Genomic DNA, 17,108 nt, shown 5'->3' with positions numbered 1-17,108 from the left:
ATATTGGCAATAACAACTGCAAGATAATTTAATAATTTTTGGAAAGACATACAAGGCAAAGGGACAAGCAAAGTAACTCCTTTGTCCCAGAAAATCTTAACCAGAATGATCTGACATTGCCTCAAGATATACTAATGAAATTTTAACTGGTGTTTACAGTTAATTTGTGGTGTTGCTGAACTTTCAGTCTTAGTGTTTTCTAAAGCTTCCAGACAGTCTATACTGACATTACAAGACATTCCTCTTAGAGTTCTTCAGAATTATTTCTCAAAATAGCATTTTTATTAAGTGTCAACAACATTTGTGAATAAGTAAAAATCTGGTTAAAATCAGCATTTTATTTGTTTTAAACAAAAATGGAATTGCCCCCATTTTGAAATTTAATGATTTATTTTTCTGGCAAAGTAAAAACTGTGATTTCGAGGCTCTTATTAATAATAGATATACATAGGTGCACAACGACACATTAATCTATAGACATGGATTTGATACTTGTGTGTGTATAATATATGTTTGTGCAAGTATGCATTTCTGTAAATAGATATGGATAGTCTTCTTTCTTGTCTCTTCTGTGTTGGCCTATAAAAACATTTTACTCTAAAATTAGGATATCTAAAAGGCAATTCAGTTCAGTTCAGTCACTCAGTCATGTCTGACTCTTTGCGACACCATGAATGACAGCACGCCAGGCCTCCCTGTCCATCACCAACTCCCGGAGTTCACTCAAACTTGCGTCCATCGAGTAGGTGATGCCATCCAGCCATCTCATCCTCTGTCATCCCCTTCTCCTCCCAACCCCAATCCCTCCCAGCATCAGGGTCTTTTCCAATGAGTCAACTCTTCCTATGAGGTGGCCAAAGTACTGGAGTTTCAGCTTTAGTATCACTCCTTCCAATGAACACCCAGGACTGATCTTTAGAATGGACTGGTTGGATCTCCTTGCAGTCCAACGGAGGTGCAAGAGTCTTCTCCAACACCACAGTTCAAAAGCATCAATTCTTCAGCACTCAGCCTTCTTCACAGTCCAACTCTCACATCCATACATGACCACTGGAAAAACCATAGCCTTGACTTGATGGAATTTTGTTGGCAAAGTAATGTCTCTGCTTTTGAATATGCTATCTATGTGGTCATAATTTTCCTTTCAAGGAGTAAGCGTCTTTTAATTTCATGGCTGCAGTCACCATCTGCAGTGATTTTGAAGCCCTCCCAAATAAAGTCTGACACTGTTTCCACTGTTTTCCCATCTATTTCCCATGAAGTGATGGGACCAGATGCCATGATCTTAGTTTTCTGAATGTTGAGCTTTAAGTCAACTTTTTTACTCTCCTCTTTCACTTTCATCAAGAGGCTTTTTAGTTCCTCTTCACTTTCTGCCATAAGGGTGGTGTCATCTGCATATCTGAGGTTATTGATATTTCTCCCAGCAATCTTGATTCCAGCTTGTGCTTCTTCCAGCCCAGTGTTTCTCATGATGTACTTTGCATATTAGCTTATCTAAATCTAACTTAAATAACCAGACTTTGTTCTATAGATGAGGGATCAGTATTTGTATATAAAATTTTGGGCTTAAATTAAGGCTTAGATGTTTACTATATCACACCTTTCCCAAAATACATTGTTAAAAAATTAATGAGAAGAAATAAATGAATCAGTTTTTTTTTCTTTTTGATTCAAGTGAAAAAGTTAAAAACTAATAGTGTGTTAATCTCCTTTACTTACACCTCATTTTACTGATTAAAAGGTATGAAAACTGGCACTAAACTTTTATTGATTAATATTGAAGCAAGCAGATGTATATTAAAGACAAAATTTCTTCTGGATATTTTATGTTAATAATCACCAAAAAGATGTAACAGAATTAACTATAGTCCTTTGAAATGTACTGATCATTTTCTCTATACAACAGAAATACTTTAAAAAAGTTTTTAAATTCATAAAAATGTGATTTTAATAATGATAAAATATTTTGCACATTTTCAAATACATATTTATATTGTTTTTTAAATGTTATCCATTTTTATGATTATTCCAAGCCCAAAAAACAGACTTTTTAATATATGTCATTGTTTTATATAGTATGTATGACACACTAATATTTAAATAATATTTAGATAATAAAGTCATTTGTCCATATTTTCATCAGGTCTCAATTGATTTAAGTTTTATCAAGATTACCTGAATATGTTACATTGCTTATGAGAGAATACACAGTATTTCAAATGATATTTTAGAGGCAAATTAAAAAGAAATTTATTTTTCATTGTTCTTAGTATATGTTCTGTGATACTTTTAAAGTACTAAAATTAGAAGGTTGTCTCAAGATAATATTCTTTATTAGATCGATTTTTACTACCTTTCTTGGCATGTAGTACAACTGGGTTCATCTTTCCTTCTACTATAAATTCTTGCCTTAATATGTTCATCTTTTTTTAATGTGTCTAATATATATCTGGATCCTACTACCTGGATCAGTTAGACTATTAAAACTAGACTATACGAAACTTACTTTGACTCTTTGTTGTTGTGTAACGAAGTGTGCCAAAGTTTAGTGCTTTAAAACAGCTACCATTATATTAATTTTCACATTTTGGAGGGTTGAGAATTTGGACAGATTTCAGCCTCATGATTCTTCTGCTTAAAGTTACATTGCCTAGAGTCCGTGGTATTCAGTTGACATCTGCACTGGTCTGAAAGATCCAACTGAGCTTCACTCTCATGCCTGGTGCCTTGATGGAAAGTCTAGGAACTGAGCTTAACTAGCATTCTTCCCTTCTCCACACATCTTAGGGCCTCATGATCTCCTTCACAGAATGGGTGACTATTTATATATGGTGGTTCTTTGAGACTAATTCTGACACTGCCATGATGCTACTTCTGCCATATGAATCAAAGCAGTTCCAGGTCAGTCCAAATTCAAAAGAAGTGGGAAGAGACTCACTCCTCTATGAGAAGCAGGAGAAAAAATCCTTTACCATTGTTATTCTTCCACAGCAACATTGCCAAACTGATATCTTACATTATTCAACTTGTTAAGTCTCATTTCTATGTACTGCAATATTTGGCTTAGGAAAATAAATATGTATCATAGTTTCTATTATAATTTAGCAATAAAATTATATATATATAGATCTGAAATTGAGGCCCTGAACAATAGAAAATATATGATACAATTTCATGAAGATGTTGATAATTAATCAGATTGCCTTTAATAATTATAAAATAACAATTGCTATTATTTTAGGATAATAGAAAAAAACAGGCAATGTGTTAAGTGCTTTTTTTAAAGTTATGTAATTATCCAAGAAGGGATCTATTATCATTCTTGATTTATAGATAAAGAAACTGAGGCAGAATTATTGAGACAAATTTCTTAAATTTAGAAACCTAGTAAGATATATACCTGGGATTCAAATCTCATCGGTCTAGGCCTAAAGTCTGTACTACTGCCTTTTTACTTATTCTTTCAAGATATAATGATTCCAAACTATTTCCACATAAAGACGTATAAAAGCTGTCAATTGTAGAGGTTACAAGGATTTTACAATCTCCCAAATGGCTAGTAATATGGTAGCAATATCAGCAATCTATTCTCAGTTTCATTCCCTTTTAGATTATTTTGGGTTTGTTCTGTTTTTAAAAACACCCAGATAGGTCCCTATGGGACCTTATGAATTAATCAGTTGTATGGCTATTTAGAGGGCTTCCCTGGTGGCTCAGAGGTTAAAGTGTCTGCCTCCAATGCAGGAGTCCCAGGTTCAATCCCTGGGTAGGGGAGATGCCCTGGAGAAGGAAATGGTAACCCACTCCAGTATTCTTACAGTCCACGGGGTCGCAAAGAGTCGGACACGACTGAGCAACTTCACTCACTTGCTCACTCATTCATGGCTATTTAGAATTAAAATAATTCATAGTAAATTTAGAAATTGTTATATGTGGACAGTTTTAACTGGATGCATGTTAAACATGATTATCTTCAAGACATAAAATATTTGTCACATATTTTATTGCTTATCATTTTACTCACATTGTTCAATGAGTCTAATTTTACTAGTACTCTATTATTACTATTACAACAAAAATATATTTTGAAACTGTATTCTAAGAGTATACTTTAATTATAAATTCCTCTAGAAGCTAATTTCTCATTGTTTATAGAAATATATGACATAAATGAAAACACTGCTATTTAGAGAAAGTTAATTTCCTTATGTATGTTATAGTTTGAGTAAATATAAAAATAATTTTTAAAATTCTCAATCAGAGATGATATTTAATCTCTTTCAGAAATTAAAACTGCTTCTGGTTAGATATAAACATCTGGGATCCAAAGACATACAATGAACTTGAAGTCATTCTCTATTCTTTTTCTTACAAAATTGTTTTGACATTTGGAAAATAATCTAAGCAGAAAGTAAAAGCACAGGAATTCAATCAAGTCAATGATTAGTAAAATAAAAGCATAAGTATTCAGTCAAATCAGTGATTAATATTCATCCAAGCCATTACAGAAGTAATTCCAGACCATCAGAATGTGAATTCCCATAATTTGTATGAGGCACTTATTCTGAAATAACTCAGATATACAGTTTGTTTTAGAGGAATTATGCTTATGGTTGAAAATCTTAAATAGGACTCTTCTAATTTGTGTCAAGGGAAAAGAAAGGAATATATTAAGGATCCTTCTCTGAACATTCACAGAACACACTAGCATGATAAAGTCCTTATAAGACATGTTGTTTAGAAATCTTTAAATGTTATTTAATCCAACATCTCCCAACCTCATTTTCTAAAAATTCTCTAAAAATCTCCCCATGCCTTAATCTGTAACAAACACTTCTGGAAATGCAACTTAAAATATAATATAATTTCTGTAAATATTTCAGGCCCTTATTGTAGAAAGTATATTTGAGAATAGTACAGCTATAGTTTTAGAGGGATTATTTACTTTCTTTAAATGTCTAGCAAGTTGCTTGGTTAAAAATACAAGTCAAACGGTACTCCAAATAAAATCTAGAAGAAACAGATGAAATAATTTATAAAACATATAATATATTTAACATATTGAATATGAATATTGAATATTGATTGAATGATATAATTTATCTACTATACCCAAATATTATCATTTAAATGTGAAATCAATATAATGTGGTTTTAATGACATATTTACAAATTTTACCAGATATCTGGTATTTATTTTTATACCTACAGCACATCAAATTGGAAAAGCCATATATCAAGGTTTTCATAGCCAGTTTTGGCTAGTGACTACCCAATCGGGCAGCCAAGCGCTACTTCATGAAGTTATCGATTTTATTTACACATGTCTAAATTTTAATTTCACAACTTCTCCCACAATCACATTTATTTGTTTTGATAAGTTTAAAGTTATATACTTCACTATATTTATATTACTATAAATACACTATAAAATATAAATATATTTATACTTATAAATAAATGTATACTTAGAAAATGCATCATGCAAAGAGTACAGTTTTATGATATTTAACCAACATTTACAGGCAGGTAAACCAAACCACAATGAATATAAAAATTGTTTATCACCCTAAAAACTTCTTTTGTGTATCCTTTCAGTTACCTTCCTCCCAGAGCCCAGACAACCACCGATATGTCTTCTGTCACTAAAGATTAATATGCCTGATGCAGAGTTATAGATACATGAAATTATGTATTATATATTCTTTCTTTCTAGCTTAATTTGCTCAGCCTAATGCTTTATGAGATTCCCTCCAAACTACATGTAGCAACATTATAATGCTGAATAATCTTTCAGTGTATGAAAATATCACAATTCGTTTACCTGCTATTAAACATTTGTGTTGTATACAGGTTTAGGCTATCATGAATAAACCTACTAAAGACATTCTTGTTCTAGTCTTTTTGTGGACGTACATTTTTATTTCTTTGGGAAAAATATATTGGCATGGTATTTCTGGAACATGTTGCATTTTTCAAAGTGGAATCTGTTCTCTAAAGTGGTTGAACCATTTTATAAAACAAAGAGTCATGTATTATTCTAGTTGTTCCATATCCCTGGCATCTCTTGATATGATCAGCCTTTATAACTTTAGCTGTTCTATTGGGTTTATTGGGGAAGGCAGTGGCACCCCACTCCCAGGGACGGGGGAGCCTTGTGGGCTGCCGTCTATGGGGTCGCACAGAGTCAGATACGACTGAAGCGACTGAGCAGCATTGGGTTTATAGTGGTAATCCACAGTGATTAAAGATGTTAATGATCCCTTAATTTATTTATTAATCATTTAACGTCTGGTTTTGGGATATATCTGTTCAAATAGCTTGTCCATTTTCTTAACTGGGCTGTTCCTTTATAATTTCTAGATATAAGTTTCTTACCAAATACATATATGTATATTGCTAATATTTTCCCCCAGTTTCTGGTTTGTTTTTTATGTGCCTAATGCTAACTGCTCTCTCTCAGAAACTAGAAATTCGATGCAGTTCAATTTATGAATTTTTTTCATGTTATGTGCTTTTTGTGTTCTAAGAAATCTATGGACTCTTAGAAACTGTTCTAAAGCATCATTTTCTTATGTATTTTCTTCTATGTCTTACATTTTTAGGCTTATATGTTCAGGCCTAAAATCAATTTTAAATTAATTTCTGACTTTGTTGTGAGGTACAAATTTAGATTTTCTTTTTCCCAAATGTATATACAGTTGCATTAGAAACTTAAAATGTCCCAGGTGGCACAGTGGTAAATAATCCACCTGCCAATGCAAAAGACACAAGAGTCACAAGTTTAATCCCTGATTGGGGAAGTTCCTTTGGAATCTGAAATGGCAACCCACTCTAGTATTCTTGCCTGGAAAATTCCATGGACAGGAGACCCTGACAAGCTACAGTCCACTGGGTCACTAACAGTCAGACACGACTGAGTTACTGAGCGCACACAAACACACATATTAGCACCTTGCTATTATCCTAGGTAACTGAAACTTTGTTAATTAATTTTTCTGTCTTTTTTTTTCAGTTTAATTATCTATGTGCTTCAGTTCAGGCACTATAGACTGAACTGTGTCTCCTCAAATCTCACCTATTGAAGCTCTAACCTTCAGTGTGACTGAATTTTGAGACAGAGCCTATATAGAGATAATTAAGGTTAAACGAGGCCATAAGGGTGGGGCCCTGATTAGAATCACTGTCCTTTTAAGAAGAAACACCAGAGAGTTCCTTAACTCTCTCTCCATGTAAGCACAGAAGAAAGACAGTCTGAGGACAATAGCAAGAAGTAGCTGCCTATAAGCCAGAAAGAGAGCTCTCACCAGAACCTGCCTGTGCGGGCGCCCTGATCTCTCATTTCTGGCCTCCATAACTATGGGAAAATAAATTTTAGTTGTCTAAGCCACCCAGTCTATAGTATACTGTTATGGCAGTTTGAACTGACTAACACAGGTATTCTCGATAGTTATTTCTTGGCATTTACTACTATTTTGACCTTCAGTACCATATCAGCTGCTAACCTCACCCAGTGGATAATATATATATTAATTTATATGCATTTCTTATCTCTAGAAGTTCCATCTGTTTCTTATCTATATATCTTCTACTTTTTTATATTATGCTTTCCTCTAAAATCTAGACTATTCAAGATTTTTCTTATGTGGTTCACAATTCTACTTCTCTGCATGTTTAGTGATTGTTTTGTTAGATCCAAGACATTGCATCTGCCATGTTTTTGAGTGTTCATATTTTGTTAACTTTCTTTAAAGAGTATTGATGTTTGCTCTGGGAGGCAGTTAAGTTACATTGCGAGGCTTTAAAAATTGTTTTTTGTTAGGGTAGGAATGGAGCGCTCTTCTCTCAAGGGTTAATATAGTCTTACTATTCAGTTATGACTCTTTGAGGTTTCTACTGATTGTACAAGAGTTAAACAAGGTTTCTTTACTCTCTCTGGGTAAAATTTGAACAACTTCTATCTCTATGTGTGGCCTGGGAATTAGTCCAGTTCAGTTCAGTTCAGTCGCTCAGTTGTGGCCAACTGTTTGTTACCCCATAGACTGCAGCATGCCAGGCTTCCCTGTCCATCACCAACTCCTGGAACTTACTCAAACTCATGTCTACTGAGTCAGTGATGCCATCCAACCATCTCATCCTCTGTCGTCCCCTTCTCCCCCTGCCTTTAATCATTCCCAGCATCAAAGTCTTTTCAAATGAGTCAGTCCTTTGCATCAGGTGACCAAAGTATTGGAGTTTCAGCTTCAGCATCGGTCCCTCCAATGAATATTCAGGACTGATTTCCTTTAGGATGGACTGGTTGGATCTCCTTGCAGTCCATGGGACTCTCAAGAGTCTTATCTAACACCATAGTTCAAAAGCATTCTTGCAGTTGGTTTTGCTCGGCTTTGGGAGAGTCACCATATGTAGATACAGATTAACATTCCGCCAAGAAAAAAAAAAAAAAAAGAGGACCATTGTATGCATTTTTTCCAAACTCCCTTTTTTCTGATAATCTACCCTGTAAATTATATCAGCCTTAGTCTCTCAAACTCCAATGTGTCTCTTCAGTTGACCCCAGGTTCTGCTTTGCTTCTCTCTCTTACACAGTAATCCAGAACTTATGTCCCCTTCATACAAAAAGGCAGAGCAATTGTGGAACTCACCTCATTCTCTCATGAACCATAATGCTGTAATTTCCATCACTGCAATTAGTGAAAACACTGTTTCATGTATTTGTCCAGATTTCTAGCTGTTTGCATGGCAAGACAAACTGCATGCCAGCTATCACTTTATAGGATTTGAAATAAACACTGATTAAGAGAAGTTATAAATATGTTCACTTCTGGGCTGTTTTGTTTTAAAACAAACCAAAATCTGTTTTGTTTCAAAAATAGGGATTAACAGTGGATGGAAATAAAAAAAAAAAAAAAGCATGAACATGAGAGAAAGAATTTTTCTGAAAGGCAAGAGAGTTGTGCAGGGACTACATATCTAAGAGGTGGATAGTTAAGAAGAAGTATTTTAAAATAATGAAATAAGGATTAAAAAACAGGTGGCTTATGCATAGGCATTAAGCACTTAATTTTTTTTTTCCCAACATCCCACTAAAAAAACATGGTCAGGCTCCCCTGGTGGCTCATACAGTAAAAATATGTTTCAAGAATATGAAAAGTACAAAGGTCTATTGGAGAGAAGGGAAAAGCAAAGGTTTCAATGAATTTTTTTTTTGAATTATACAAAGCAGGAGAATCATTAACTAACTTAAAGAGTAAGGAAGTGTTTAACACAGAAACATTTTGAGAAGAATAGCTGCAAACAACTGAATTCATTTATCCTGTTGAATCTCAGAGAAACTTAGCATTTGAAGAGACCATTTCAAAGATAACAAAATCATTGAGATAAATGTTATATTAATTTGTCATTTTTGTTATAGAAAATAAATTTAATTATACTTGGGAAACTTCTATAAAAATTATTTTTCTTCTTAAAGTTATATGCAAAATTCTCACTTGTATGAAGAGCTTGACTTTAAACGTTGCTAAAGCTGGTTCACATATTTTCATTACCCCCTAACCTGAACATACATAAACTAAGAGAAAACTCATATACTTACTGCTGTTTTGAAAGGTGTGTGGATGAGTAACAAAATATTTTCTTGTTATTTTCTTTAATATTGTTAAGTTAACGTTTACTTGTTTTCTTTTTATACCATATACAATTTCATTTCTTAGAGGACATTAAGGTAGTGTGATATTTGAATAAATAATTATATTTCCAATCAATTAGAAATATGAATATCACTTTATGATTGTTTTATACTGATCTTAATAAATGGCTTGGCTACCTCTGGATAAATAATGTGTCTTTGACTAAGCATCTATCAAATGACATAGAACCAGATAGCACTGTAAACTTGCAAAAGGAGGAGGAGTTGAATATAATTAAACATGAATATTGTGCAATGTAGCAATATAAGATGACTACATAAGATTTAGGATTTCTTTCATTAGTAATTTAAAAATATCTCATGGACATTATAAAACATATCCTGCCACACTAATGGCAGAAAGAGGAGCTAAAGAGCCTCTTGATGAGGGTGCAAGAGGAGAGTGAACAAGCTGGTTTAAAACTCAACATTCAGAAAACTAAGATCATGTCATTCAGTACCACCACTGCATGGCAAATAGCTGGGTAAAAATGTAAACAGTGACAGACTTTATTTTCTTGGGCTCCCAAATCACTGTGGACAGTGACTGCAGCCATGAAATTAAAAGACACTTGCTTTTTGGAAGAAAAGTTATGACAAACCTATACAGCGTATTAAAAAGGAAAGACATCGCTTTGCTGACAAGGGTCCATCTAGTCCAAGCTATGGTTTTTCCAGTAGTCATGTATGGATGTGAGAGATGGACCATAAAGAAGCCTGAGCACCAAAGAATTGATGCTTTCAAACTATGGTGCTGGAGAAGACTCTTGAGAGTCCCTTGGACAGCAAGGAGATCAAACCATTCAATCCTAAAGGAAATCAACCCTGAATATTCATTGGAAGCACTGATGCTGAAGCTGAATTTCCAACACTTCAGATACCTGATGCAAAGAGCCAACTCATTGGAAAAGATTCTGATGCTGGGAAGACTGAGGATAGGAGGAAAAGGGGGCAACAGAGGATATGATGGTTGGATGACATCACCTACTCAATGGATATGAGTTTGAGCAAATTCTATGAGATAGTGAAGGACAGGTTAGCCTGGTGTACTGCAGTTCATAGGATGCAAAGAGGTGAACATGATTTAACCACTGAACAACATCAACAATCTGGGAGAAGAATTAATATCATAAAATATTTAATGGCTATAATTGCATACACAACAAAAGACATCTAATTGTTCTTATTTGGTCCTTCACACGAGCAACAACAAGATTTCATGAATTAATCACTTCAGGCTTATTAAAAAGTATTATAAAACTCCAGCCTTTATAAAAATATTGACTTCTAACTCATCATCAAAACAAGGAATATGAAAGCAAATAGTTGTTAACTTTAAAAACCTAGATATCACATTCTCTTCTGAGATGTAGTCAGAAATACTGACCAGAGGAACTGTTCCATAGGTTGATAATTTGTCCTTAATGATAGATGATTATAGCTATAACCAGCAGAACCCACTCCCTTCCCCTCTAAGCCCCTAGAAAGGATCTGAAAAATATTTCTGTAGCTGCTATAAAACTGTTCACTTATAGGAACAAGAAAGTTCTAATACAATGCTGTTCTCACGGTAATGGATGAAACAATGCAACGAATAGAACTTCTGGTGTTTATAGTCATAAAATCCCTTGGGCAGGGTCCAAAATCCATCTGCCTAATACTGAATTGTGTGTTCCTAATGCTGTTATAGTGGCATTTCAGGTTATTCTGGAAGAACAGATGCCCACTCTTTCGGTTTTGCAGATTTTCACAGGAGATTGGCTATGTCTACTCACTAAACGACAGAATAATTTAGAAAATATCTTTGGCCATAACTTCCTCATTTAAATTGATTAAGAGTGTAATCTATGTAGTAACAATCAGAGCTATGTATGATCCAGTCTTTCCAAACTGTATTGTCAGCTGATGAAGAAACTGAATTTGACTAAAAGTCAAAACCAGAATTACAGTATTTTATGCAACCACATATGCCAACATTTACTTTTCATTAATTTTGATAACATGTTGAAATATAGATGTTAAAACTTAAGGCATTTAAAGTGCCATATTTCTTTTTAAACCTGTCAAATTCTTTTCAAAACATCAGTGTTCAAAATAATGTTTTTAGAATTCAATTGTGATATGTTCTGATTTAAGTACCAAAAAGCTATATATAGTTAACTTTTATGTATCCATCAGTGATACATAGATACAATAGATATATACAAAGTTTCTGCTAGTAATGAAAGAATTTGATTCTACTCCAAAAAGGCACAGATCTGTTGGAAGTATCAGTAGCCCATGGTGACACTGCATTTATTACTCAAAAATGTAAAAATAGTGCAAAACTGATAATTACAAATTCAATTCCATTCAATTTCAATTGTGTTCTTGATGCTATTTATCAAGCCTATCATTAATTTGTTTTTGGTTCCCTAGCTAATTCACCACATGTGATTTTCTCTCTTCCCTTTCCAATGCCCTACAAAATTTAAAGTAGAAGAAAGATTATACAATTTGATATCAGAAAATCAATTTGAAAGTAAGATTTCATTAGCTGTGTTGATTTAAGTCATAGCTCTGTGTCCCTCTGTTCTCATTCATAAGTAAAAATAGTAGCTGTGTGTACCTGCCAAGTTGCTTCAGTCATGTCTGAATCTTGAAGACTATGGGGTGTAGCCCTCCAGGTTCCTCTGAGCATGGGGATTCTCTGGGCAAGAATACTGGAGTGGGTTGCTGTGCCCTTCTCCAATGGATTTTCCCAACCCAGGGACTGAACGCACAGTCTCTTACATTACATCTCCTGCACTGGCATGTGGGTTCTTTACCACTAGCCACCTGGGAAGCCCAAAATAGTACCTCACAACAACTCTGGAAAAAAGAATGTGAACATGAACACTGAAGTTTTATGGGCAGCCTGTTGTGAATAAATTACTGTTTAAGACTAAGACACATTGTGTAAGAAGTGGTTCTCAAAGTGGTTCTCAAAGTTTTGTCCTGGAAGGAATAACATCAGAATAACAGAGAACTTGTTAGAAATATGAAGCAATTAAATCCCACTCCAGATTTACTAAATCAGAAACTCCAGGGATAGAGCCTAGGAATCTGTTTTAACAAGCCCTGCAGGTAATTCTTGTGCTTAGTTAAGTTTGAGAAACAGCAGTATAATGAATTCTACTTGTCTTTCCACTTGGCATCAGTCTTCCCTGCTATAGTCTTTAGGGAATCCCTTGTAAATTGTATTTAATGATTTGTCAAAGGGTCACTGATAAAGACACAGGTCTTTCACACATGGCTTAATGACATGCATTATTAAATATATAATATGTAATAAACATCTCCAGACATGACTTTAAACATAATTATATAAGGTACAATATAACTCATGTAGATATCTATTTTGAAATTAGTTTTAAAATTCATGTAACTATAGTAAGAGGAAATCATCATACATCACATTTAGAATTAGGAAATACAATTAGAATTTAGAAACTACACTATTTGCTCCAATTTTTATTTCTGTTTATATATGCTCAAATTCTAGTGACTTTCCCCCCCTTCTCTTTTTTCTTTCTTTTTCTGTGTCAATTTCTGACTTTCTCTCTTTCCCTCTATCTTTCTTTCATAAATATCGTTGCATCATCCTCTAATATGTTCAGTTCAGTTCAGTTCAGTTGCTCAGTCGTGTCCTACTCTTTGCAACCCTACGAACTACAAAAGGCCAACCCTCCCTTTCCATCACCAACTCCCAGAGTTTACCCAAATTCATGTATTGAGTTGGTGATGCCATCCAAACATCTCAGCCTCTGTTGGCCCCTTCTCCTCCTGCTCTCAATCTTTCCCAACATCAGGGTCTTTTCCAATGAGTCAGATCTTCGCATCAGGTGGCCAAAGTATTGGAGTTTCAGCTTCAAGATCAGTCCTTCCAATGAACACCCAGGACTGATCTCCTGTAGGATGGACTGGCTGGATCTCCTTGCAGTCCAAGGGACTCTCAAGAGTCTTCTCCAGCACCACAGTTCAAAAGCATCAATTCTTCTGCGCTCAGCTTTCTTTATAGTCCAAGTCTCACATCCATACATGGCTACTGGAAAAACCATAGCCTTGACTAGACGGACCTTTGTTGGCAAAGCAATGTCTCTTTTTAAATATGCTGTCTAGGTTGCTCATAACTTTCCTTCCAAGGAACAAGCATCTTTTAATTTCATGGCTGCAATCACCATCTGCAGTGATTTTGGAGCCCCCCCAAATAAAGTCTCTTGTTGTTTCCACTGTTTCCCCATCTATTTCCCATAAAGGGATAAGACAAGATGCCATAATCTTAGTTTTCAGAATGTTGAGCTTTAAACCAACTTTTTCAAGTCGAAGGCTTTGGCATAGTCAATGAAGCAAAAGTAGATATTTTTCTGAAACTCTCGGTTTTTTTTTTTTTTTTTTTTTTTGATGATCCAGTGGATGTTGGCAATTTGTTCTCTGGTTGGTCTGTCTTTTCTAAAACCAGCTTGACCCACTGGAAGTTCTTGGTTCACACAGTGTTGAAGCCTGGCATGGAGAATTTTGAGCATTTCTTTGCTAGCATGTGAAATAAGTGTGATTGCGTGGTAGTTTGAACATTCTTTGGCATTGCCTTTCTTTGGGATTGGAATGAAAAGTGACTTTTTCCAGTCCTGTGGCCACTGCTGAGTTTTCTAAATTTGCTGGCATATTGAGTACAGCACTTTCACAGCATCATCTTTTAGAATTTGAAATAGCTCAACTGGAATTCTATCACCTCCGCTAGCTTTGTTTGTAGTGATGCTTCCTGAGGTCCACTAGACTTCACCTTCCAGGATGTCTGGCTCTAGGTGAGTGATCACACCATCGTGATCATCTGGGTCATGAAGGCCCTTTTTGTATAGTTCTTCTGTGTATTCTTGCCACCTTTTCTTAATATTTTCTGCTTCTGTTAGGTCCATACTATTTCTGTCCTTTATTGAGCCCATCGTTGCATGAAATGTTCCCTTGGTATCTCTAATTTTCTTGAAGAGATCTCTAGTCTTTACCATTCTATTGTTTTCCTCTATTTCTTTGCACTGATCATTGAGGAAGGCTTTCTTATCTCTCCTTGCTATTCTTTGTAACTCTGCATTCAAATGGGTATATCTTTCCTTTTCTCCTTTGATTTTTGCTTCTCTTCTTTTCACAGCTATTTGTAAAGCCTCCTCAGAGAGCTATTTTGCATTTTTGCATTTCTTTTTCTTGGGGATGGATGATCTTGATCCCTGTCTCCTATACAATTTCACGAACCACCGTCCATAGTTCATCAGGTACTCTATCAGATCTAGTCCCTTAAATTTATTTTCCACATATTAGCTTTTTTAAAATAGTGCTTTGGAACACTATTGCAACTGCATAGAATGTCTTCATATATTTGTATTTAATTCAGTTTAGAGAAACAATTTCTCTTAAAATAGCATAGAAGACAAAAGTAAAGGGTAGAAGGGCAGAAAACAAAAGTAATAAAAATGTTACTTAAGGAAATGATTTTTGTGTGTCTCTGTATTTAGTTAGAACGTAGAATACTTTCCTACTCTGGGTTGTAGGAAAAAAAAAACCCAAAAACTGTCATGTATAATGCCTGCCTTAGTTACAACGTAGAATATTTTCCTACTCTGGGTTGTATAAAAAAAAAAACTGAAAACTGTCATATATAATGCCTGCCTTCAATACATGTTTTTTTTTTTTCTCTTTTCCTCTCCCTCAAGTCTAATACTTCTGTGTTTTGTCTTCTGCCAACATTGCTTTAATGGTTTTATGTTGTATGTTCATTTGAATAAATCCAAATTGTTTACAAGCTAAAGGATGGACTTACTATCAGAAAAAAAATGTATCTTTATTAAACATCTCTGGCTGTAGTTGTTCAAAGTATAGCCTTGATCAACAACAATAGCCATTCCTAGCCCACTGCTTGGTAATTAGCAAAAATATTCTTATACTATAAAAAGTATATATTTGCTTGCAATTAAAATTATTTCCCATTTTAACAATCTTCATAGTAACATAATGATTTAGTATGCAGTTTATAAAATTATTTATTACTTAAGTGCCAGATAAAAGCACTACATGCTTTAATTCATTTAATATTAATTATAATTTTATATAAATAAATAATATTATTAACCCCATTTTAGAGATGAGTAACCTGAAAAGAAAAAGTTTACCTTCTCTGTTTGTTTACCTAATCTCAGTCTTTATTCTTAGAACTCAAGCTATGCACTAGGTCTTCTGGTACTAGCTTCATGCAAAGAAGATGGTAGGTAACCTCCACAGAAGCTGTATTCCTTGTATTGAGATTAGTTCAGCAGCTTGACTCACTGCCTTCAAGTAACCAGCATTAGGATTCTTGTGCTTTTATGTTCTGAGCCAACCTGTCCACCAGTACATGTCTCCTGACTTTGATTCCCAACGACCTGGTAGAGAATTCTATTTGCTTACCTCCAGGAAGGTTCTTAGATTTTATGCATATTGGCTCCTCTTCTAATTTACTTTCTATTTTAGCAGTGCCAGTAGTACAGAATCACAAAGGAAAAGAAATTCTAAGATAGTAGTTTTCAATAAAGATTTACAGAACCAAGAAGGAAAAATTTTCCAAAATAAATGGATGCCAATGAATTAATGAATTAAATTTGTTCCCTGTAGTGAGGAATACTGGTTTTTCTTCCATTGCTTGCTTCCCTGGTGGCTTAGATGGTAAAGCATCTGCCTGCAGTGCGGGAGACCCAGGTTCAATCCCTGGGTTAGGAAGGTCCCCTGCAGAAGGAATTGACAACCCACTCCAGTACTCTTGCCTGGAAAATTCCATGGATGGAGGAGCCTGGTAGGCTACAGTCCATGAGATTTAAAGTGTCAGACACGACTGAGCAACTTCACTTTCTTCTCTCACTTACCTCAAACTATAGAAAAAGGAACTCGGTACATCTACCCTCTAGGACATTGTATTTCTCGAGAGAGGAAGCACATTTCAGCTAACATAGGGGCTGATACTGAGCCACATTTTCTGGAGGATGTCAGTCTCCTGTTTTTTTTGCTCTTTCCTCCACATGACACAGTTGGCTCCCATTAGTGGCTTTTTCATTTTTATCAGTCTTCAAGAAATTGGCATCTCCTGCCTGTCTCTACCCTCCCACCCACTGATAATCTCTCTTTCTCTGCTTGATGGTAGAGGGCCTTTAGTTCAGCATCAACAAAATTAGATCTGTACACTGCCAGCAGGGACCAAAACAAATGTGGGGAGAGAATGAGAGGTTTAGGCTTTACATCTAAAGAACACTTGCATTTATAATTTCATAAAACAGACATTTAACCATTTAATATTTTGAATGTCATTTAATTTCCTATTTTTAAATTGTCTCTACTGGTAAATCCCAAGAGACAGCAAGAACAGATTTTTATTTTATAA

The 17,108-nt window shown here is 34.7% G+C and overlaps 1 non-coding gene across 1 annotated transcript; it reads left to right on the top strand.

The window, feature by feature from the left end:
* The first annotated feature begins 3,705 nt into the window (after nt 1-3,705).
* Nucleotides 3,706-3,777, top strand: TRNAW-CCA (transfer RNA tryptophan (anticodon CCA)). Its single transcript has one exon. It is a non-coding gene; the product is annotated as a tRNA-Trp (tRNA).
* Nucleotides 3,778-17,108: the final 13,331 nt, after the last annotated feature.

This window comes from Ovis canadensis, chromosome 17, assembly GCF_042477335.2.
Source record: "Ovis canadensis isolate MfBH-ARS-UI-01 breed Bighorn chromosome 17, ARS-UI_OviCan_v2, whole genome shotgun sequence".
Lineage (NCBI taxonomy): Eukaryota > Metazoa > Chordata > Mammalia > Artiodactyla > Bovidae > Ovis > Ovis canadensis.
The sequence above is the reverse complement of the archived record's forward strand: the minus strand, read 5'-3'. Positions and strand labels throughout refer to the sequence as shown.